Raw genomic sequence first — 19,075 nt, forward strand, 5'->3', positions numbered from 1 at the left:
GCCGTCAAGCGCCGTAGCATTCTGTGGAGAAGATGCTGCAGACGCTGAATCCTGCACTGCACTGCTTAAAGATGCCGCCAGAACGCGGTCCTCTGCGTACTCTTGCGCCGCCGGCGCCGACTCTTGCCAAAGGATGCGAAATGTGCGCGGATACGCTGTCCGAATGCGTCTGGATGTGCTCCCCTAGCCTGCCTCGAAATGCGCCTGCCGGGTACGATCACCTTCGGCCGCTGCCGACAGGCGGGAAGCCGACTCAGCGCGGTGGCGGGGCGCTCGCTTGTGCGGTGGTGGTGTAATGGTCAGCATAGTTGCCTTCCAAGCAGTTGATCCAGGTTCGATTCCCGGCCACCGCAGCAGGCTTTTAATTTCGCGTATGAGTACTTTTGCCACGCGCTCTTAAACTATTGTTTTTTCGCCCTCTTACTCGCTGCATACCAGCCCTTAGTGTGTCTCGACTTGTCTCGACTTTGCTCAGCTGACGCGAGAGCTGACGCTCTCAAATCGGCCTATATCAAAACGACAAGCACGAGAAACGACTGAGAGAGGTAAGGAGAGGCGAGGCGAGGCGATGGACACACAGCACGCCCCCTTCATTTCACGGTGGCGTCTCCCTGGCCGAATCGGGCTGTAGCTCCGAAAACAAAGGAGAAACAAAAATAGGAAGTAAAACTGCCAATACTGCCCTGTGTTCCCATGCGCTCACCCGCCCAAGTACTGACAAGGGCCAAAGTTGTTACGCATCGGCAATCGGACATTTTCTCTAACCAGTGTATTCAAGATATTATGGCCATTGCCGAGTGAATGCTGTAGTGCTTCCCGACGAGTCGGGTTCGGATCCTCTGTCAACTTCCACGCAGGGTGATGATCATTTGGTCATCACACTCGCCAGCTGAAATCGGCGCTGCCTTTTCGCAGTAGTAAAAGAGAAGTGGCCCGTGGGGGGATCGAACCCACGACCTTCGCGTTATTAGCACGACGCTCTAACCAACTGAGCTAACGGGCCTCGGCAGATGCAGTTGCTCAGCCCTACGCTGGAATCAGGTGGCATGAAGCCATACACCATTCCTATGGTCGTCGTGTGTCTGCTTCCCTAGTCTATATTCTGCTGACGGTCACGAAACAGTAGCTATATTGCGAGCAGGACGGGAAACGGCCGCTCGGACAGCTCAAACTTGTCACGATTCGTGTGGAAAAAATTCCGTTCCGGTACCGGGAATCGAACCCGGGCCTCCTGGGTGAAAGCCAGGTATCCTAGCCACTAGACCACACCGGATGCGGCCGTTTCATTCGACCGTTCGTACGGTCGCTTGTCGCATTGTCGCTCTCTTTGCGAGCATCTTTGCACATACTGACTGGCAAGGCGCGCACCTCAAACGTCGCAGAGCAATGCTTTTGGCTTCATGCTCTGCTGGGAGAAGAGGAATAGGGAAGCTGTATGTAGCAATAACAGGAAGTAAACATTTTCCCGCTGAAGCGTTGAAACGTTGCGGATAACAAACAAGAAATAAGTTGGCGCCCTAGCAACAGCACCACCTTCAGTCACAGAAAATTAGATGCCCCGGGTGAGGATCGAACTCACGACCTTAAGATTATGAGACTTACGCGCTGCCTACTGCGCTACCGAGGCAGGCGATCGTTAGACCTTCTGGAATCTTGGTAAGTACCGAATACAAGTGGTAGAGAGTCTGCACTCCCTGGCTCATTTTTTCTGTTGCTACACGTGCATTCACGGCGCGGCAGGCAACTTGCGATGCTAGGCCGACGCCAGTATGTACAATAGCACGCAGGAGTCCAAACGAGCAGTCGTCCGCGCTGCATGATTGGTTCTTTCCACACGGAATCCCGCGGTTCATTCTCATGGCTCACGCAGTTCGAGTGCGAAAGACACGCAGCACCCCTACCGGAGAAAAAACAAAATGATGCATCGGCCGGGAATCGAACCCGGGCCGCCCGCGTGGCAGGCGAGCATTCTACCACTGAACCACCGATGCTCGGGCCAGCGGTACCTTCACGCTGCTTCCCGAGCAGATGTCTCAAGGGAAAGTGGGACTGCCGTCAAGCGCCGTAGCATTCTGTGGAGAAGATGCTGCAGACGCTGAATCCTGCACTGCACTGCTTAAAGATGCCGCCAGAACGCGGTCCTCTGCGTACTCTTGCGCCGCCGGCGCCGACTCTTGCCAAAGGATGCGAAATGTGCGCGGATACGCTGTCCGAATGCGTCTGGATGTGCTCCCCTAGCCTGCCTCGAAATGCGCCTGCCGGGTACGATCACCTTCGGCCGCTGCCGACAGGCGGGAAGCCGACTCAGCGCGGTGGCGGGGCGCTCGCTTGTGCGGTGGTGGTGTAATGGTCAGCATAGTTGCCTTCCAAGCAGTTGATCCGGGTTCGATTCCCGGCCACCGCAGCAGGCTTTTAATTTCGCGTATGAGTACTTTTGCCACGCGCTCTTAAACTATTGTTTTTTCGCCCTCTTACTCGCTGCATACCAGCCCTTAGTGTGTCTCGACTTGTCTCGACTTTGCTCAGCTGACGCGAGAGCTGACGCTCTCAAATCGGCCTATATCAAAACGACAAGCACGAGAAACGACTGAGAGAGGTAAGGAGAGGCGAGGCGAGGCGATGGACACACAGCACGCCCCCTTCATTTCACGGTGGCGTCTCCCTGGCCGAATCGGGCTGTAGCTCCGAAAACAAAGGAGAAACAAAAATAGGAAGTAAAACTGCCAATACTGCCCTGTGTTCCCATGCGCTCACCCGCCCAAGTACTGACAAGGGCCAAAGTTGTTACGCATCGGCAATCGGACATTTTCTCTAACCAGTGTATTCAAGATATTATGGCCATTGCCGAGTGAATGCTGTAGTGCTTCCCGACGAGTCGGGTTCGGATCCTCTGTCAACTTCCACGCAGGGTGATGATCATTTGGTCATCACACTCGCCAGCTGAAATCGGCGCTGCCTTTTCGCAGTAGTAAAAGAGAAGTGGCCCGTGGGGGGATCGAACCCACGACCTTCGCGTTATTAGCACGACGCTCTAACCAACTGAGCTAACGGGCCTCGGCAGATGCAGTTGCTCAGCCCTACGCTGGAATCAGGTGGCATGAAGCCATACACCATTCCTATGGTCGTCGTGTGTCTGCTTCCCTAGTCTATATTCTGCTGACGGTCACGAAACAGTAGCTATATTGCGAGCAGGACGGGAAACGGCCGCTCGGACAGCTCAAACTTGTCACGATTCGTGTGGAAAAAATTCCGTTCCGGTACCGGGAATCGAACCCGGGCCTCCTGGGTGAAAGCCAGGTATCCTAGCCACTAGACCACACCGGATGCGGCCGTTTCATTCGACCGTTCGTACGGTCGCTTGTCGCATTGTCGCTCTCTTTGCGAGCATCTTTGCACATACTGACTGGCAAGGCGCGCACCTCAAACGTCGCAGAGCAATGCTTTTGGCTTCATGCTCTGCTGGGAGAAGAGGAATAGGGAAGCTGTATGTAGCAATAACAGGAAGTAAACATTTTCCCGCTGAAGCGTTGAAACGTTGCGGATAACAAACAAGAAATAAGTTGGCGCCCTAGCAACAGCACCACCTTCAGTCACAGAAAATTAGATGCCCCGGGTGAGGATCGAACTCACGACCTTAAGATTATGAGACTTACGCGCTGCCTACTGCGCTACCGAGGCAGGCGATCGTTAGACCTTCTGGAATCTTGGTAAGTACCGAATACAAGTGGTAGAGAGTCTGCACTCCCTGGCTCATTTTTTCTGTTGCTACACGTGCATTCACGGCGCGGCAGGCAACTTGCGATGCTAGGCCGACACCAGTATGTACAATAGCACGCAGGAGTCCAAACGAGCAGTCGTCCGCGCTGCATGATTGGTTCTTTCCACACGGAATCCCGCGGTTCATTCTCATGGCTCACGCAGTTCGAGTGCGAAAGACACGCAGCACCCCTACCGGAGAAAAAACAAAATGATGCATCGGCCGGGAATCGAACCCGGGCCGCCCGCGTGGCAGGCGAGCATTCTACCACTGAACCACCGATGCTCGGGCCAGCGGTACCTTCACGCTGCTTCCCGAGCAGATGTCTCAAGGGAAAGTGGGACTGCCGTCAAGCGCCGTAGCATTCTGTGGAGAAGATGCTGCAGACGCTGAATCCTGCACTGCACTGCTTAAAGATGCCGCCAGAACGCGGTCCTCTGCGTACTCTTGCGCCGCCGGCGCCGACTCTTGCCAAAGGATGCGAAATGTGCGCGGATACGCTGTCCGAATGCGTCTGGATGTGCTCCCCTAGCCTGCCTCGAAATGCGCCTGCCGGGTACGATCACCTTCGGCCGCTGCCGACAGGCGGGAAGCCGACTCAGCGCGGTGGCGGGGCGCTCGCTTGTGCGGTGGTGGTGTAATGGTCAGCATAGTTGCCTTCCAAGCAGTTGATCCGGGTTCGATTCCCGGCCACCGCAGCAGGCTTTTAATTTCGCGTATGAGTACTTTTGCCACGCGCTCTTAAACTATTGTTTTTTCGCCCTCTTACTCGCTGCATACCAGCCCTTAGTGTGTCTCGACTTGTCTCGACTTTGCTCAGCTGACGCGAGAGCTGACGCTCTCAAATCGGCCTATATCAAAACGACAAGCACGAGAAACGACTGAGAGAGGTAAGGAGAGGCGAGGCGAGGCGATGGACACACAGCACGCCCCCTTCATTTCACGGTGGCGTCTCCCTGGCCGAATCGGGCTGTAGCTCCGAAAACAAAGGAGAAACAAAAATAGGAAGTAAAACTGCCAATACTGCCCTGTGTTCCCATGCGCTCACCCGCCCAAGTACTGACAAGGGCCAAAGTTGTTACGCATCGGCAATCGGACATTTTCTTTCATTTTCTCTAACCAGTGTATTCAAGATATTATGGCCATTGCCGAGTGAATGCTGTAGTGCTTCCCGACGAGTCGGGTTCGGATCCTCTGTCAACTTCCACGCAGGGTGATGATCATTTGGTCATCACACTCGCCAGCTGAAATCGGCGCTGCCTTTTCGCAGTAGTAAAAGAGAAGTGGCCCGTGGGGGGATCGAACCCACGACCTTCGCGTTATTAGCACGACGCTCTAACCAACTGAGCTAACGGGCCTCGGCAGATGCAGTTGCTCAGCCCTACGCTGGAATCAGGTGGCATGAAGCCATACACCATTCCTATGGTCGTCGTGTGTCTGCTTCCCTAGTCTATATTCTGCTGACGGTCACGAAACAGTAGCTATATTGCGAGCAGGACGGGAAACGGCCGCTCGGACAGCTCAAACTTGTCACGATTCGTGTGGAAAAAATTCCGTTCCGGTACCGGGAATCGAACCCGGGCCTCCTGGGTGAAAGCCAGGTATCCTAGCCACTAGACCACACCGGATGCGGCCGTTTCATTCGACCGTTCGTACGGTCGCTTGTCGCATTGTCGCTCTCTTTGCGAGCATCTTTGCACATACTGACTGGCAAGGCGCGCACCTCAAACGTCGCAGAGCAATGCTTTTGGCTTCATGCTCTGCTGGGAGAAGAGGAATAGGGAAGCTGTATGTAGCAATAACAGGAAGTAAACATTTTCCCGCTGAAGCGTTGAAACGTTGCGGATAACAAACAAGAAATAAGTTGGCGCCCTAGCAACAGCACCACCTTCAGTCACAGAAAATTAGATGCCCCGGGTGAGGATCGAACTCACGACCTTAAGATTATGAGACTTACGCGCTGCCTACTGCGCTACCGAGGCAGGCGATCGTTAGACCTTCTGGAATCTTGGTAAGTACCGAATACAAGTGGTAGAGAGTCTGCACTCCCTGGCTCATTTTTTCTGTTGCTACACGTGCATTCACGGCGCGGCAGGCAACTTGCGATGCTAGGCCGACGCCAGTATGTACAATAGCACGCAGGAGTCCAAACGAGCAGTCGTCCGCGCTGCATGATTGGTTCTTTCCACACGGAATCCCGCGGTTCATTCTCATGGCTCACGCAGTTCGAGTGCGAAAGACACGCAGCACCCCTACCGGAGAAAAAACAAAATGATGCATCGGCCGGGAATCGAACCCGGGCCGCCCGCGTGGTAGGCGAGCATTCTACCACTGAACCACCGATGCTCGGGCCAGCGGTACCTCCACGCTGCTTCCCGAGCAGATGTCTCAAGGGAAAGTGGGACTGCCGTCAAGCGCCGTAGCATTCTGTGGAGAAGATGCTGCAGACGCTGAATCCTGCACTGCACTGCTTAAAGATGCCGCCAGAACGCGGTCCTCTGCGTACTCTTGCGCCGCCGGCGCCGACTCTTGCCAAAGGATGCGAAATGTGCGCGGATACGCTGTCCGAATGCGTCTGGATGTGCTCCCCTAGCCTGCCTCGAAATGCGCCTGCCGGGTACGATCACCTTCGGCCGCTGCCGACAGGCGGGAAGCCGACTCAGCGCGGTGGCGGGGCGCTCGCTTGTGCGGTGGTGGTGTAATGGTCAGCATAGTTGCCTTCCAAGCAGTTGATCCAGGTTCGATTCCCGGCCACCGCAGCAGGCTTTTAATTTCGCGTATGAGTACTTTTGCCACGCGCTCTTAAACTATTGTTTTTTCGCCCTCTTACTCGCTGCATACCAGCCCTTAGTGTGTCTCGACTTGTCTCGACTTTGCTCAGCTGACGCGAGAGCTGACGCTCTCAAATCGGCCTATATCAAAACGACAAGCACGAGAAACGACTGAGAGAGGTAAGGAGAGGCGAGGCGAGGCGATGGACACACAGCACGCCCCCTTCATTTCACGGTGGCGTCTCCCTGGCCGAATCGGGCTGTAGCTCCGAAAACAAAGGAGAAACAAAAATAGGAAGTAAAACTGCCAATACTGCCCTGTGTTCCCATGCGCTCACCCGCCCAAGTACTGACAAGGGCCAAAGTTGTTACGCATCGGCAATCGGACATTTTCTCTAACCAGTGTATTCAAGATATTATGGCCATTGCCGAGTGAATGCTGTAGTGCTTCCCGACGAGTCGGGTTCGGATCCTCTGTCAACTTCCACGCAGGGTGATGATCATTTGGTCATCACACTCGCCAGCTGAAATCGGCGCTGCCTTTTCGCAGTAGTAAAAGAGAAGTGGCCCGTGGGGGGATCGAACCCACGACCTTCGCGTTATTAGCACGACGCTCTAACCAACTGAGCTAACGGGCCTCGGCAGATGCAGTTGCTCAGCCCTACGCTGGAATCAGGTGGCATGAAGCCATACACCATTCCTATGGTCGTCGTGTGTCTGCTTCCCTAGTCTATATTCTGCTGACGGTCACGAAACAGTAGCTATATTGCGAGCAGGACGGGAAACGGCCGCTCGGACAGCTCAAACTTGTCACGATTCGTGTGGAAAAAATTCCGTTCCGGTACCGGGAATCGAACCCGGGCCTCCTGGGTGAAAGCCAGGTATCCTAGCCACTAGACCACACCGGATGCGGCCGTTTCATTCGACCGTTCGTACGGTCGCTTGTCGCATTGTCGCTCTCTTTGCGAGCATCTTTGCACATACTGACTGGCAAGGCGCGCACCTCAAACGTCGCAGAGCAATGCTTTTGGCTTCATGCTCTGCTGGGAGAAGAGGAATAGGGAAGCTGTATGTAGCAATAACAGGAAGTAAACATTTTCCCGCTGAAGCGTTGAAACGTTGCGGATAACAAACAAGAAATAAGTTGGCGCCCTAGCAACAGCACCACCTTCAGTCACAGAAAATTAGATGCCCCGGGTGAGGATCGAACTCACGACCTTAAGATTATGAGACTTACGCGCTGCCTACTGCGCTACCGAGGCAGGCGATCGTTAGACCTTCTGGAATCTTGGTAAGTACCGAATACAAGTGGTAGAGAGTCTGCACTCCCTGGCTCATTTTTTCTGTTGCTACACGTGCATTCACGGCGCGGCAGGCAACTTGCGATGCTAGGCCGACGCCAGTATGTACAATAGCACGCAGGAGTCCAAACGAGCAGTCGTCCGCGCTGCATGATTGGTTCTTTCCACACGGAATCCCGCGGTTCATTCTCATGGCTCACGCAGTTCGAGTGCGAAAGACACGCAGCACCCCTACCGGAGAAAAAACAAAATGATGCATCGGCCGGGAATCGAACCCGGGCCGCCCGCGTGGCAGGCGAGCATTCTACCACTGAACCACCGATGCTCGGGCCAGCGGTACCTTCACGCTGCTTCCCGAGCAGATGTCTCAAGGGAAAGTGGGACTGCCGTCAAGCGCCGTAGCATTCTGTGGAGAAGATGCTGCAGACGCTGAATCCTGCACTGCACTGCTTAAAGATGCCGCCAGAACGCGGTCCTCTGCGTACTCTTGCGCCGCCGGCGCCGACTCTTGCCAAAGGATGCGAAATGTGCGCGGATACGCTGTCCGAATGCGTCTGGATGTGCTCCCCTAGCCTGCCTCGAAATGCGCCTGCCGGGTACGATCACCTTCGGCCGCTGCCGACAGGCGGGAAGCCGACTCAGCGCGGTGGCGGGGCGCTCGCTTGTGCGGTGGTGGTGTAATGGTCAGCATAGTTGCCTTCCAAGCAGTTGATCCGGGTTCGATTCCCGGCCACCGCAGCAGGCTTTTAATTTCGCGTATGAGTACTTTTGCCACGCGCTCTTAAACTATTGTTTTTTCGCCCTCTTACTCGCTGCATACCAGCCCTTAGTGTGTCTCGACTTGTCTCGACTTTGCTCAGCTGACGCGAGAGCTGACGCTCTCAAATCGGCCTATATCAAAACGACAAGCACGAGAAACGACTGAGAGAGGTAAGGAGAGGCGAGGCGAGGCGATGGACACACAGCACGCCCCCTTCATTTCACGGTGGCGTCTCCCTGGCCGAATCGGGCTGTAGCTCCGAAAACAAAGGAGAAACAAAAATAGGAAGTAAAACTGCCAATACTGCCCTGTGTTCCCATGCGCTCACCCGCCCAAGTACTGACAAGGGCCAAAGTTGTTACGCATCGGCAATCGGACATTTTCTCTAACCAGTGTATTCAAGATATTATGGCCATTGCCGAGTGAATGCTGTAGTGCTTCCCGACGAGTCGGGTTCGGATCCTCTGTCAACTTCCACGCAGGGTGATGATCATTTGGTCATCACACTCGCCAGCTGAAATCGGCGCTGCCTTTTCGCAGTAGTAAAAGAGAAGTGGCCCGTGGGGGGATCGAACCCACGACCTTCGCGTTATTAGCACGACGCTCTAACCAACTGAGCTAACGGGCCTCGGCAGATGCAGTTGCTCAGCCCTACGCTGGAATCAGGTGGCATGAAGCCATACACCATTCCTATGGTCGTCGTGTGTCTGCTTCCCTAGTCTATATTCTGCTGACGGTCACGAAACAGTAGCTATATTGCGAGCAGGACGGGAAACGGCCGCTCGGACAGCTCAAACTTGTCACGATTCGTGTGGAAAAAATTCCGTTCCGGTACCGGGAATCGAACCCGGGCCTCCTGGGTGAAAGCCAGGTATCCTAGCCACTAGACCACACCGGATGCGGCCGTTTCATTCGACCGTTCGTACGGTCGCTTGTCGCATTGTCGCTCTCTTTGCGAGCATCTTTGCACATACTGACTGGCAAGGCGCGCACCTCAAACGTCGCAGAGCAATGCTTTTGGCTTCATGCTCTGCTGGGAGAAGAGGAATAGGGAAGCTGTATGTAGCAATAACAGGAAGTAAACATTTTCCCGCTGAAGCGTTGAAACGTTGCGGATAACAAACAAGAAATAAGTTGGCGCCCTAGCAACAGCACCACCTTCAGTCACAGAAAATTAGATGCCCCGGGTGAGGATCGAACTCACGACCTTAAGATTATGAGACTTACGCGCTGCCTACTGCGCTACCGAGGCAGGCGATCGTTAGACCTTCTGGAATCTTGGTAAGTACCGAATACAAGTGGTAGAGAGTCTGCACTCCCTGGCTCATTTTTTCTGTTGCTACACGTGCATTCACGGCGCGGCAGGCAACTTGCGATGCTAGGCCGACGCCAGTATGTACAATAGCACGCAGGAGTCCAAACGAGCAGTCGTCCGCGCTGCATGATTGGTTCTTTCCACACGGAATCCCGCGGTTCATTCTCATGGCTCACGCAGTTCGAGTGCGAAAGACACGCAGCACCCCTACCGGAGAAAAAACAAAATGATGCATCGGCCGGGAATCGAACCCGGGCCGCCCGCGTGGCAGGCGAGCATTCTACCACTGAACCACCGATGCTCGGGCCAGCGGTACCTTCACGCTGCTTCCCGAGCAGATGTCTCAAGGGAAAGTGGGACTGCCGTCAAGCGCCGTAGCATTCTGTGGAGAAGATGCTGCAGACGCTGAATCCTGCACTGCACTGCTTAAAGATGCCGCCAGAACGCGGTCCTCTGCGTACTCTTGCGCCGCCGGCGCCGACTCTTGCCAAAGGATGCGAAATGTGCGCGGATACGCTGTCCGAATGCGTCTGGATGTGCTCCCCTAGCCTGCCTCGAAATGCGCCTGCCGGGTACGATCACCTTCGGCCGCTGCCGACAGGCGGGAAGCCGACTCAGCGCGGTGGCGGGGCGCTCGCTTGTGCGGTGGTGGTGTAATGGTCAGCATAGTTGCCTTCCAAGCAGTTGATCCGGGTTCGATTCCCGGCCACCGCAGCAGGCTTTTAATTTCGCGTATGAGTACTTTTGCCACGCGCTCTTAAACTATTGTTTTTTCGCCCTCTTACTCGCTGCATACCAGCCCTTAGTGTGTCTCGACTTGTCTCGACTTTGCTCAGCTGACGCGAGAGCTGACGCTCTCAAATCGGCCTATATCAAAACGACAAGCACGAGAAACGACTGAGAGAGGTAAGGAGAGGCGAGGCGAGGCGATGGACACACAGCACGCCCCCTTCATTTCACGGTGGCGTCTCCCTGGCCGAATCGGGCTGTAGCTCCGAAAACAAAGGAGAAACAAAAATAGGAAGTAAAACTGCCAATACTGCCCTGTGTTCCCATGCGCTCACCCGCCCAAGTACTGACAAGGGCCAAAGTTGTTACGCATCGGCAATCGGACATTTTCTCTAACCAGTGTATTCAAGATATTATGGCCATTGCCGAGTGAATGCTGTAGTGCTTCCCGACGAGTCGGGTTCGGATCCTCTGTCAACTTCCACGCAGGGTGATGATCATTTGGTCATCACACTCGCCAGCTGAAATCGGCGCTGCCTTTTCGCAGTAGTAAAAGAGAAGTGGCCCGTGGGGGGATCGAACCCACGACCTTCGCGTTATTAGCACGACGCTCTAACCAACTGAGCTAACGGGCCTCGGCAGATGCAGTTGCTCAGCCCTACGCTGGAATCAGGTGGCATGAAGCCATACACCATTCCTATGGTCGTCGTGTGTCTGCTTCCCTAGTCTATATTCTGCTGACGGTCACGAAACAGTAGCTATATTGCGAGCAGGACGGGAAACGGCCGCTCGGACAGCTCAAACTTGTCACGATTCGTGTGGAAAAAATTCCGTTCCGGTACCGGGAATCGAACCCGGGCCTCCTGGGTGAAAGCCAGGTATCCTAGCCACTAGACCACACCGGATGCGGCCGTTTCATTCGACCGTTCGTACGGTCGCTTGTCGCATTGTCGCTCTCTTTGCGAGCATCTTTGCACATACTGACTGGCAAGGCGCGCACCTCAAACGTCGCAGAGCAATGCTTTTGGCTTCATGCTCTGCTGGGAGAAGAGGAATAGGGAAGCTGTATGTAGCAATAACAGGAAGTAAACATTTTCCCGCTGAAGCGTTGAAACGTTGCGGATAACAAACAAGAAATAAGTTGGCGCCCTAGCAACAGCACCACCTTCAGTCACAGAAAATTAGATGCCCCGGGTGAGGATCGAACTCACGACCTTAAGATTATGAGACTTACGCGCTGCCTACTGCGCTACCGAGGCAGGCGATCGTTAGACCTTCTGGAATCTTGGTAAGTACCGAATACAAGTGGTAGAGAGTCTGCACTCCCTGGCTCATTTTTTCTGTTGCTACACGTGCATTCACGGCGCGGCAGGCAACTTGCGATGCTAGGCCGACGCCAGTATGTACAATAGCACGCAGGAGTCCAAACGAGCAGTCGTCCGCGCTGCATGATTGGTTCTTTCCACACGGAATCCCGCGGTTCATTCTCATGGCTCACGCAGTTCGAGTGCGAAAGACACGCAGCACCCCTACCGGAGAAAAAACAAAATGATGCATCGGCCGGGAATCGAACCCGGGCCGCCCGCGTGGCAGGCGAGCATTCTACCACTGAACCACCGATGCTCGGGCCAGCGGTACCTTCACGCTGCTTCCCGAGCAGATGTCTCAAGGGAAAGTGGGACTGCCGTCAAGCGCCGTAGCATTCTGTGGAGAAGATGCTGCAGACGCTGAATCCTGCACTGCACTGCTTAAAGATGCCGCCAGAACGCGGTCCTCTGCGTACTCTTGCGCCGCCGGCGCCGACTCTTGCCAAAGGATGCGAAATGTGCGCGGATACGCTGTCCGAATGCGTCTGGATGTGCTCCCCTAGCCTGCCTCGAAATGCGCCTGCCGGGTACGATCACCTTCGGCCGCTGCCGACAGGCGGGAAGCCGACTCAGCGCGGTGGCGGGGCGCTCGCTTGTGCGGTGGTGGTGTAATGGTCAGCATAGTTGCCTTCCAAGCAGTTGATCCGGGTTCGATTCCCGGCCACCGCAGCAGGCTTTTAATTTCGCGTATGAGTACTTTTGCCACGCGCTCTTAAACTATTGTTTTTTCGCCCTCTTACTCGCTGCATACCAGCCCTTAGTGTGTCTCGACTTGTCTCGACTTTGCTCAGCTGACGCGAGAGCTGACGCTCTCAAATCGGCCTATATCAAAACGACAAGCACGAGAAACGACTGAGAGAGGTAAGGAGAGGCGAGGCGAGGCGATGGACACACAGCACGCCCCCTTCATTTCACGGTGGCGTCTCCCTGGCCGAATCGGGCTGTAGCTCCGAAAACAAAGGAGAAACAAAAATAGGAAGTAAAACTGCCAATACTGCCCTGTGTTCCCATGCGCTCACCCGCCCAAGTACTGACAAGGGCCAAAGTTGTTACGCATCGGCAATCGGACATTTTCTCTAACCAGTGTATTCAAGATATTATGGCCATTGCCGAGTGAATGCTGTAGTGCTTCCCGACGAGTCGGGTTCGGATCCTCTGTCAACTTCCACGCAGGGTGATGATCATTTGGTCATCACACTCGCCAGCTGAAATCGGCGCTGCCTTTTCGCAGTAGTAAAAGAGAAGTGGCCCGTGGGGGGATCGAACCCACGACCTTCGCGTTATTAGCACGACGCTCTAACCAACTGAACTAACGGGCCTCGGCAGATGCAGTTGCTCAGCCCTACGCTGGAATCAGGTGGCATGAAGCCATACACCATTCCTATGGTCGTCGTGTGTCTGCTTCCCTAGTCTATATTCTGCTGACGGTCACGAAACAGTAGCTATATTGCGAGCAGGACGGGAAACGGCCGCTCGGACAGCTCAAACTTGTCACGATTCGTGTGGAAAAAATTCCGTTCCGGTACCGGGAATCGAACCCGGGCCTCCTGGGTGAAAGCCAGGTATCCTAGCCACTAGACCACACCGGATGCGGCCGTTTCATTCGACCGTTCGTACGGTCGCTTGTCGCATTGTCGCTCTCTTTGCGAGCATCTTTGCACATACTGACTGGCAAGGCGCGCACCTCAAACGTCGCAGAGCAATGCTTTTGGCTTCATGCTCTGCTGGGAGAAGAGGAATAGGGAAGCTGTATGTAGCAATAACAGGAAGTAAACATTTTCCCGCTGAAGCGTTGAAACGTTGCGGATAACAAACAAGAAATAAGTTGGCGCCCTAGCAACAGCACCACCTTCAGTCACAGAAAATTAGATGCCCCGGGTGAGGATCGAACTCACGACCTTAAGATTATGAGACTTACGCGCTGCCTACTGCGCTACCGAGGCAGGCGATCGTTAGACCTTCTGGAATCTTGGTAAGTACCGAATACAAGTGGTAGAGAGTCTGCACTCCCTGGCTCATTTTTTCTGTTGCTACACGTGCATTCACGGCGCGGCAGGCAACTTGCGATGCTAGGCCGACGCCAGTATGTACAATAGCACGCAGGAGTCCAAACGAGCAGTCGTCCGCGCTGCATGATTGGTTCTTTCCACACGGAATCCCGCGGTTCATTCTCATGGCTCACGCAGTTCGAGTGCGAAAGACACGCAGCACCCCTACCGGAGAAAAAACAAAATGATGCATCGGCCGGGAATCGAACCCGGGCCGCCCGCGTGGCAGGCGAGCATTCTACCACTGAACCACCGATGCTCGGGCCAGCGGTACCTTCACGCTGCTTCCCGAGCAGATGTCTCAAGGGAAAGTGGGACTGCCGTCAAGCGCCGTAGCATTCTGTGGAGAAGATGCTGCAGACGCTGAATCCTGCACTGCACTGCTTAAAGATGCCGCCAGAACGCGGTCCTCTGCGTACTCTTGCGCCGCCGGCGCCGACTCTTGCCAAAGGATGCGAAATGTGCGCGGATACGCTGTCCGAATGCGTCTGGATGTGCTCCCCTAGCCTGCCTCGAAATGCGCCTGCCGGGTACGATCACCTTCGGCCGCTGCCGACAGGCGGGAAGCCGACTCAGCGCGGTGGCGGGGCGCTCGCTTGTGCGGTGGTGGTGTAATGGTCAGCATAGTTGCCTTCCAAGCAGTTGATCCGGGTTCGATTCCCGGCCACCGCAGCAGGCTTTTAATTTCGCGTATGAGTACTTTTGCCACGCGCTCTTAAACTATTGTTTTTTCGCCCTCTTACTCGCTGCATACCAGCCCTTAGTGTGTCTCGACTTGTCTCGACTTTGCTCAGCTGACGCGAGAGCTGACGCTCTCAAATCGGCCTATATCAAAACGACAAGCACGAGAAACGACTGAGAGAGGTAAGGAGAGGCGAGGCGAGGCGATGGACACACAGCACGCCCCCTTCATTTCACGGTGGCGTCTCCCTGGCCGAATCGGGCTGTAGCTCCGAAAACAAAGGAGAAACAAAAATAGGAAGTAAAACTGCCAATACTGCCCTGTGTTCCCATGCGCTCACCCGCCCAAGTACTGACAAGGGCCAAAGTTGTTACGCATCGGCAATCGGACATTTTCTCTAACCAGTGTATTCAAGATATTATGGCCATTGCCGAGTGAATGCTGTAGTGCTTCCCGACGAGTCGGGTTCGGATCCTCTGTCAACTTCCACGCAGGGTGATGATCATTTGGTCATCACACTCGCCAGCTGAAATCGGCGCTGCCTTTTCGCAGTAGTAAAAGAGAAGTGGCCCGTGGGGGGATCGAACCCACGACCTTCGCGTTATTAGCACGACGCTCTAACCAACTGAGCTAACGGGCCTCGGCAGATGCAGCTGCTCAGCCCTACGCTGGAATCAGGTGGCATGAAGCCATACACCATTCCTATGGTCGTCGTGTGTCTGCTTCCCTAGTCTATATTCTGCTGACGGTCACGAAACAGTAGCTATATTGCGAGCAGGACGGGAAACGGCCGCTCGGACAGCTCAAACTTGTCACGATTCGTGTGGAAAAAATTCCGTTCCGGTACCGGGAATCGAACCCGGGCCTCCTGGGTGAAAGCCAGGTATCCTAGCCACTAGACCACACCGGATGCGGCCGTTTCATTCGACCGTTCGTACGGTCGCTTGTCGCATTGTCGCTCTCTTTGCGAGCATCTTTGCACATACTGACTGGCAAGGCGCGCACCTCAAACGTCGCAGAGCAATGCTTTTGGCTTCATGCTCTGCTGGGAGAAGAGGAATAGGGAAGCTGTATGTAGCAATAACAGGAAGTAAACATTTTCCCGCTGAAGCGTTGAAACGTTGCGGATAACAAACAAGAAATAAGTTGGCGCCCTAGCAACAGCACCACCTTCAGTCACAGAAAATTAGATGCCCCGGGTGAGGATCGAACTCACGACCTTAAGATTATGAGACTTACGCGCTGCCTACTGCGCTACCGAGGCAGGCGATCGTTAGACCTTCTGGAATCTTGGTAAGTACCGAATACAAGTGGTAGAGAGTCTGCACTCCCTGGCTCATTTTTTCTGTTGCTACACGTGCATTCACGGCGCGGCAGGCAACTTGCGATGCTAGGCCGACGCCAGTATGTACAATAGCACGCAGGAGTCCAAACGAGCAGTCGTCCGCGCTGCATGATTGGTTCTTTCCACACGGAATCCCGCGGTTCATTCTCATGGCTCACGCAGTTCGAGTGCGAAAGACACGCAGCACCCCTACCGGAGAAAAAACAAAATGATGCATCGGCCGGGAATCGAACCCGGGCCGCCCGCGTGGCAGGCGAGCATTCTACCACTGAACCACCGATGCTCGGGCCAGCGGTACCTTCACGCTGCTTCCCGAGCAGATGTCTCAAGGGAAAGTGGGACTGCCGTCAAGCGCCGTAGCATTCTGTGGAGAAGATGCTGCAGACGCTGAATCCTGCACTGCACTGCTTAAAGATGCCGCCAGAACGCGGTCCTCTGCGTACTCTTGCGCCGCCGGCGCCGACTCTTGCCAAAGGATGCGAAATGTGCGCGGATACGCTGTCCGAATGCGTCTGGATGTGCTCCCCTAGCCTGCCTCGAAATGCGCCTGCCGGGTACGATCACCTTCGGCCGCTGCCGACAGGCGGGAAGCCGACTCAGCGCGGTGGCGGGGCGCTCGCTTGTGCGGTGGTGGTGTAATGGTCAGCATAGTTGCCTTCCAAGCAGTTGATCCGGGTTCGATTCCCGGCCACCGCAGCAGGCTTTTAATTTCGCGTATGAGTACTTTTGCCACGCGCTCTTAAACTATTGTTTTTTCGCCCTCTTACTCGCTGCATACCAGCCCTTAGTGTGTCTCGACTTGTCTCGACTTTGCTCAGCTGACGCGAGAGCTGACGCTCTCAAATCGGCCTATATCAAAACGACAAGCACGAGAAACGACTGAGAGAGGTAAGGAGAGGCGAGGCGAGGCGATGGACACACAGCACGCCCCCTTCATTTCACGGTGGCGTCTCCCTGGCCGAATCGGGCTGTAGCTCCGAAAACAAAGGAGAAACAAAAATAGGAAGTAAAACTGCCAATACTGCCCTGTGTTCCCATGCGCTCACCCGCCCAAGTACTGACAAGGGCCAAAGTTGTTACGCATCGGCAATCGGACATTTTCTCTAACCAGTGTATTCAAGATATTATGGCCATTGCCGAGTGAATGCTGTAGTGCTTCCCGACGAGTCGGGTTCGGATCCTCTGTCAACTTCCACGCAGGGTGATGATCATTTGGTCATCACACTCGCCAGCTGAAATCGGCGCTGCCTTTTCGCAGTAGTAAAAGAGAAGTGGCCCGTGGGGGGATCGAACCCACGACCTTCGCGTTATTAGCACGACGCTCTAACCAACTGAACTAACGGGCCTCGGCAGATGCAGTTGCTCAGCCCTACGCTGGAATCAGGTGGCATGAAGCCATACACCATTCCTATGGTCGTCGTGTGTCTGCTTCCCTAGTCTATATTCTGCTGACGGTCACGAAACAGTAGCTATATTGCGAGCAGGACGGGAAACGGCCGCTCGGACAGCTCAAACTTGTCACGATTCGTGTGGAAAAAATTCCGTTCCGGTACCGGGAATCGAACCCGGGCCTCCTGGGTGAAAGCCAGGTATCCTAGCCACTAGACCACACCGGATGCGGCCGTTTCATTCGACCGTTCGTACGGTCGCTTGTCGCATTGTCGCTCTCTTTGCGAGCATCTTTGCACATACTGACTGGCAAGGCGCGCACCTCAAACGTCGCAGAGCAATGCTTTTGGCTTCATGCTCTGCTGGGAGAAGAGGAATAGGGAAGCTGTATGTAGCAATAACAGGAAGTAAACATTTTCCCGCTGAAGCGTTGAAACGTTGCGGATAACAAACAAGAAATAAGTTGGCGCCCTAGCAACAGCACCACCTTCAGTCACAGAAAATTAGATGCCCCGGGTGAGGATCGAACTCACGACCTTAAGATTATGAGACTTACGCGCTGCCTACTGCGCTACCGAGGCAGGCGATCGTTAGACCTTCTGGAATCTTGGTAAGTACCGAATACAAGTGGTAGAGAGTCTGCACTCCCTGGCTCATTTTTTCTGTTGCTACACGTGCATTCACGGCGCGGCAGGCAACTTGCGATGCTAGGCCGACGCCAGTATGTACAATAGCACGCAGGAGTCCAAACGAGCAGTCGTCCGCGCTGCATGATTGGTTCTTTCCACACGGAATCCCGCGGTTCATTCTCATGGCTCACGCAGTTCGAGTGCGAAAGACACGCAGCACCCCTACCGGAGAAAAAACAAAATGATGCATCGGCCGGGAATCGAACCCGGGCCGCCCGCGTGGCAGGCGAGCATTCTACCACTGAACCACCGATGCTCGGGCCAGCGGTACCTTCACGCTGCTTCCCGAGCAGATGTCTCAAGGGAAAGTGGGACTGCCGTCAAGCGCCGTAGCATTCTGTGGAGAAGATGCTGCAGACGCTGAATCCTGCACTGCACTGCTTAAAGATGCCGCCAGAACGCGGTCCTCTGCGTACTCTTGCGCCGCCGGCGCCGACTCTTGCCAAAGGATGCGAAATGTGCGCGGATACGCTGTCCGAATGCGTCTGGATGTGCTCCCCTAGCCTGCCTCGAAATGCGCCTGCCGGGTACGATCACCTTCGGCCGCTGCCGACAGGCGGGAAGCCGACTCAGCGCGGTGGCGGGGCGCTCGCTTGTGCGGTGGTGGTGTAATGGTCAGCATAGTTGCCTTCCAAGCAGTTGATCCGGGTTCGATTCCCGGCCACCGCAGCAGGCTTTTAATTTCGCGTATGAGTACTTTTGCCACGCGCTCTTAAACTATTGTTTTTTCGCCCTCTTACTCGCTGCATACCAGCCCTTAGTGTGTCTCGACTTGTCTCGACTTTGCTCAGCTGACGCGAGAGCTGACGCTCTCAAATCGGCCTATATCAAAACGACAAGCACGAGAAACGACTGAGAGAGGTAAGGAGAGGCGAGGCGAGGCGATGGACACACAGCACGCCCCCTTCATTTCACGGTGGCG

The 19,075-nt window shown here is 54.9% G+C and overlaps 46 non-coding genes across 46 annotated transcripts; 10 read left to right on the plus strand and 36 right to left on the minus strand.

Annotated features, from left to right (window-relative positions):
- The first annotated feature begins 281 nt into the window (after positions 1–281).
- Positions 282–353, plus strand: Trnag-ucc. Its single transcript has one exon. It is a non-coding gene; the product is annotated as a tRNA-Gly (tRNA).
- Positions 354–929: 576 nt separating this feature from the next.
- Positions 930–1,003, minus strand: Trnai-aau. Its single transcript has one exon. It is a non-coding gene; the product is annotated as a tRNA-Ile (tRNA).
- A 198-nt stretch (positions 1,004–1,201) lies between these two features.
- Trnae-uuc lies at positions 1,202–1,273 on the minus strand. The gene has a single exon. It is a non-coding gene; the product is annotated as a tRNA-Glu (tRNA).
- A 281-nt stretch (positions 1,274–1,554) lies between these two features.
- Positions 1,555–1,627, minus strand: Trnam-cau. Its single transcript has one exon. It is a non-coding gene; the product is annotated as a tRNA-Met (tRNA).
- A 293-nt stretch (positions 1,628–1,920) lies between these two features.
- Positions 1,921–1,991, minus strand: Trnag-gcc. The gene has a single exon. It is a non-coding gene; the product is annotated as a tRNA-Gly (tRNA).
- A 341-nt stretch (positions 1,992–2,332) lies between these two features.
- On the plus strand, positions 2,333–2,404 carry Trnag-ucc. Its single transcript has one exon. It is a non-coding gene; the product is annotated as a tRNA-Gly (tRNA).
- A 576-nt stretch (positions 2,405–2,980) lies between these two features.
- Trnai-aau lies at positions 2,981–3,054 on the minus strand. The gene has a single exon. It is a non-coding gene; the product is annotated as a tRNA-Ile (tRNA).
- Positions 3,055–3,252: 198 nt separating this feature from the next.
- On the minus strand, positions 3,253–3,324 carry Trnae-uuc. Its single transcript has one exon. It is a non-coding gene; the product is annotated as a tRNA-Glu (tRNA).
- Positions 3,325–3,605: 281 nt separating this feature from the next.
- Positions 3,606–3,678, minus strand: Trnam-cau. The gene has a single exon. It is a non-coding gene; the product is annotated as a tRNA-Met (tRNA).
- A 293-nt stretch (positions 3,679–3,971) lies between these two features.
- On the minus strand, positions 3,972–4,042 carry Trnag-gcc. Its single transcript has one exon. It is a non-coding gene; the product is annotated as a tRNA-Gly (tRNA).
- A 341-nt stretch (positions 4,043–4,383) lies between these two features.
- Positions 4,384–4,455, plus strand: Trnag-ucc. The gene has a single exon. It is a non-coding gene; the product is annotated as a tRNA-Gly (tRNA).
- Positions 4,456–5,041: 586 nt separating this feature from the next.
- Trnai-aau lies at positions 5,042–5,115 on the minus strand. The gene has a single exon. It is a non-coding gene; the product is annotated as a tRNA-Ile (tRNA).
- Positions 5,116–5,313: 198 nt separating this feature from the next.
- Positions 5,314–5,385, minus strand: Trnae-uuc. The gene has a single exon. It is a non-coding gene; the product is annotated as a tRNA-Glu (tRNA).
- Positions 5,386–5,666: 281 nt separating this feature from the next.
- Positions 5,667–5,739, minus strand: Trnam-cau. Its single transcript has one exon. It is a non-coding gene; the product is annotated as a tRNA-Met (tRNA).
- A 293-nt stretch (positions 5,740–6,032) lies between these two features.
- Trnag-acc lies at positions 6,033–6,103 on the minus strand. The gene has a single exon. It is a non-coding gene; the product is annotated as a tRNA-Gly (tRNA).
- Positions 6,104–6,444: 341 nt separating this feature from the next.
- Positions 6,445–6,516, plus strand: Trnag-ucc. The gene has a single exon. It is a non-coding gene; the product is annotated as a tRNA-Gly (tRNA).
- Positions 6,517–7,092: 576 nt separating this feature from the next.
- Positions 7,093–7,166, minus strand: Trnai-aau. The gene has a single exon. It is a non-coding gene; the product is annotated as a tRNA-Ile (tRNA).
- Positions 7,167–7,364: 198 nt separating this feature from the next.
- On the minus strand, positions 7,365–7,436 carry Trnae-uuc. Its single transcript has one exon. It is a non-coding gene; the product is annotated as a tRNA-Glu (tRNA).
- A 281-nt stretch (positions 7,437–7,717) lies between these two features.
- Trnam-cau lies at positions 7,718–7,790 on the minus strand. The gene has a single exon. It is a non-coding gene; the product is annotated as a tRNA-Met (tRNA).
- Positions 7,791–8,083: 293 nt separating this feature from the next.
- On the minus strand, positions 8,084–8,154 carry Trnag-gcc. Its single transcript has one exon. It is a non-coding gene; the product is annotated as a tRNA-Gly (tRNA).
- Positions 8,155–8,495: 341 nt separating this feature from the next.
- On the plus strand, positions 8,496–8,567 carry Trnag-ucc. Its single transcript has one exon. It is a non-coding gene; the product is annotated as a tRNA-Gly (tRNA).
- A 576-nt stretch (positions 8,568–9,143) lies between these two features.
- Positions 9,144–9,217, minus strand: Trnai-aau. Its single transcript has one exon. It is a non-coding gene; the product is annotated as a tRNA-Ile (tRNA).
- Positions 9,218–9,415: 198 nt separating this feature from the next.
- Trnae-uuc lies at positions 9,416–9,487 on the minus strand. Its single transcript has one exon. It is a non-coding gene; the product is annotated as a tRNA-Glu (tRNA).
- Positions 9,488–9,768: 281 nt separating this feature from the next.
- Positions 9,769–9,841, minus strand: Trnam-cau. The gene has a single exon. It is a non-coding gene; the product is annotated as a tRNA-Met (tRNA).
- A 293-nt stretch (positions 9,842–10,134) lies between these two features.
- Trnag-gcc lies at positions 10,135–10,205 on the minus strand. The gene has a single exon. It is a non-coding gene; the product is annotated as a tRNA-Gly (tRNA).
- Positions 10,206–10,546: 341 nt separating this feature from the next.
- Trnag-ucc lies at positions 10,547–10,618 on the plus strand. Its single transcript has one exon. It is a non-coding gene; the product is annotated as a tRNA-Gly (tRNA).
- Positions 10,619–11,194: 576 nt separating this feature from the next.
- Positions 11,195–11,268, minus strand: Trnai-aau. The gene has a single exon. It is a non-coding gene; the product is annotated as a tRNA-Ile (tRNA).
- Positions 11,269–11,466: 198 nt separating this feature from the next.
- Trnae-uuc lies at positions 11,467–11,538 on the minus strand. The gene has a single exon. It is a non-coding gene; the product is annotated as a tRNA-Glu (tRNA).
- Positions 11,539–11,819: 281 nt separating this feature from the next.
- Trnam-cau lies at positions 11,820–11,892 on the minus strand. Its single transcript has one exon. It is a non-coding gene; the product is annotated as a tRNA-Met (tRNA).
- Positions 11,893–12,185: 293 nt separating this feature from the next.
- Trnag-gcc lies at positions 12,186–12,256 on the minus strand. Its single transcript has one exon. It is a non-coding gene; the product is annotated as a tRNA-Gly (tRNA).
- Positions 12,257–12,597: 341 nt separating this feature from the next.
- On the plus strand, positions 12,598–12,669 carry Trnag-ucc. The gene has a single exon. It is a non-coding gene; the product is annotated as a tRNA-Gly (tRNA).
- Positions 12,670–13,245: 576 nt separating this feature from the next.
- On the minus strand, positions 13,246–13,319 carry Trnai-aau. The gene has a single exon. It is a non-coding gene; the product is annotated as a tRNA-Ile (tRNA).
- Positions 13,320–13,517: 198 nt separating this feature from the next.
- Trnae-uuc lies at positions 13,518–13,589 on the minus strand. The gene has a single exon. It is a non-coding gene; the product is annotated as a tRNA-Glu (tRNA).
- Positions 13,590–13,870: 281 nt separating this feature from the next.
- Trnam-cau lies at positions 13,871–13,943 on the minus strand. The gene has a single exon. It is a non-coding gene; the product is annotated as a tRNA-Met (tRNA).
- A 293-nt stretch (positions 13,944–14,236) lies between these two features.
- Positions 14,237–14,307, minus strand: Trnag-gcc. Its single transcript has one exon. It is a non-coding gene; the product is annotated as a tRNA-Gly (tRNA).
- Positions 14,308–14,648: 341 nt separating this feature from the next.
- On the plus strand, positions 14,649–14,720 carry Trnag-ucc. Its single transcript has one exon. It is a non-coding gene; the product is annotated as a tRNA-Gly (tRNA).
- A 576-nt stretch (positions 14,721–15,296) lies between these two features.
- Positions 15,297–15,370, minus strand: Trnai-aau. Its single transcript has one exon. It is a non-coding gene; the product is annotated as a tRNA-Ile (tRNA).
- Positions 15,371–15,568: 198 nt separating this feature from the next.
- Trnae-uuc lies at positions 15,569–15,640 on the minus strand. Its single transcript has one exon. It is a non-coding gene; the product is annotated as a tRNA-Glu (tRNA).
- Positions 15,641–15,921: 281 nt separating this feature from the next.
- Positions 15,922–15,994, minus strand: Trnam-cau. Its single transcript has one exon. It is a non-coding gene; the product is annotated as a tRNA-Met (tRNA).
- A 293-nt stretch (positions 15,995–16,287) lies between these two features.
- Positions 16,288–16,358, minus strand: Trnag-gcc. The gene has a single exon. It is a non-coding gene; the product is annotated as a tRNA-Gly (tRNA).
- Positions 16,359–16,699: 341 nt separating this feature from the next.
- Positions 16,700–16,771, plus strand: Trnag-ucc. The gene has a single exon. It is a non-coding gene; the product is annotated as a tRNA-Gly (tRNA).
- Positions 16,772–17,347: 576 nt separating this feature from the next.
- Trnai-aau lies at positions 17,348–17,421 on the minus strand. The gene has a single exon. It is a non-coding gene; the product is annotated as a tRNA-Ile (tRNA).
- Positions 17,422–17,619: 198 nt separating this feature from the next.
- On the minus strand, positions 17,620–17,691 carry Trnae-uuc. Its single transcript has one exon. It is a non-coding gene; the product is annotated as a tRNA-Glu (tRNA).
- Positions 17,692–17,972: 281 nt separating this feature from the next.
- Trnam-cau lies at positions 17,973–18,045 on the minus strand. Its single transcript has one exon. It is a non-coding gene; the product is annotated as a tRNA-Met (tRNA).
- A 293-nt stretch (positions 18,046–18,338) lies between these two features.
- On the minus strand, positions 18,339–18,409 carry Trnag-gcc. The gene has a single exon. It is a non-coding gene; the product is annotated as a tRNA-Gly (tRNA).
- Positions 18,410–18,750: 341 nt separating this feature from the next.
- Trnag-ucc lies at positions 18,751–18,822 on the plus strand. The gene has a single exon. It is a non-coding gene; the product is annotated as a tRNA-Gly (tRNA).
- The last annotated feature ends 253 nt before the right edge of the window (positions 18,823–19,075 follow it).

The sequence above is a fragment of the Schistocerca americana genome, unplaced genomic scaffold, assembly GCF_021461395.2.
Source record: "Schistocerca americana isolate TAMUIC-IGC-003095 unplaced genomic scaffold, iqSchAmer2.1 HiC_scaffold_133, whole genome shotgun sequence".
In the NCBI taxonomy this organism is placed as follows: domain Eukaryota; kingdom Metazoa; phylum Arthropoda; class Insecta; order Orthoptera; family Acrididae; genus Schistocerca; species Schistocerca americana.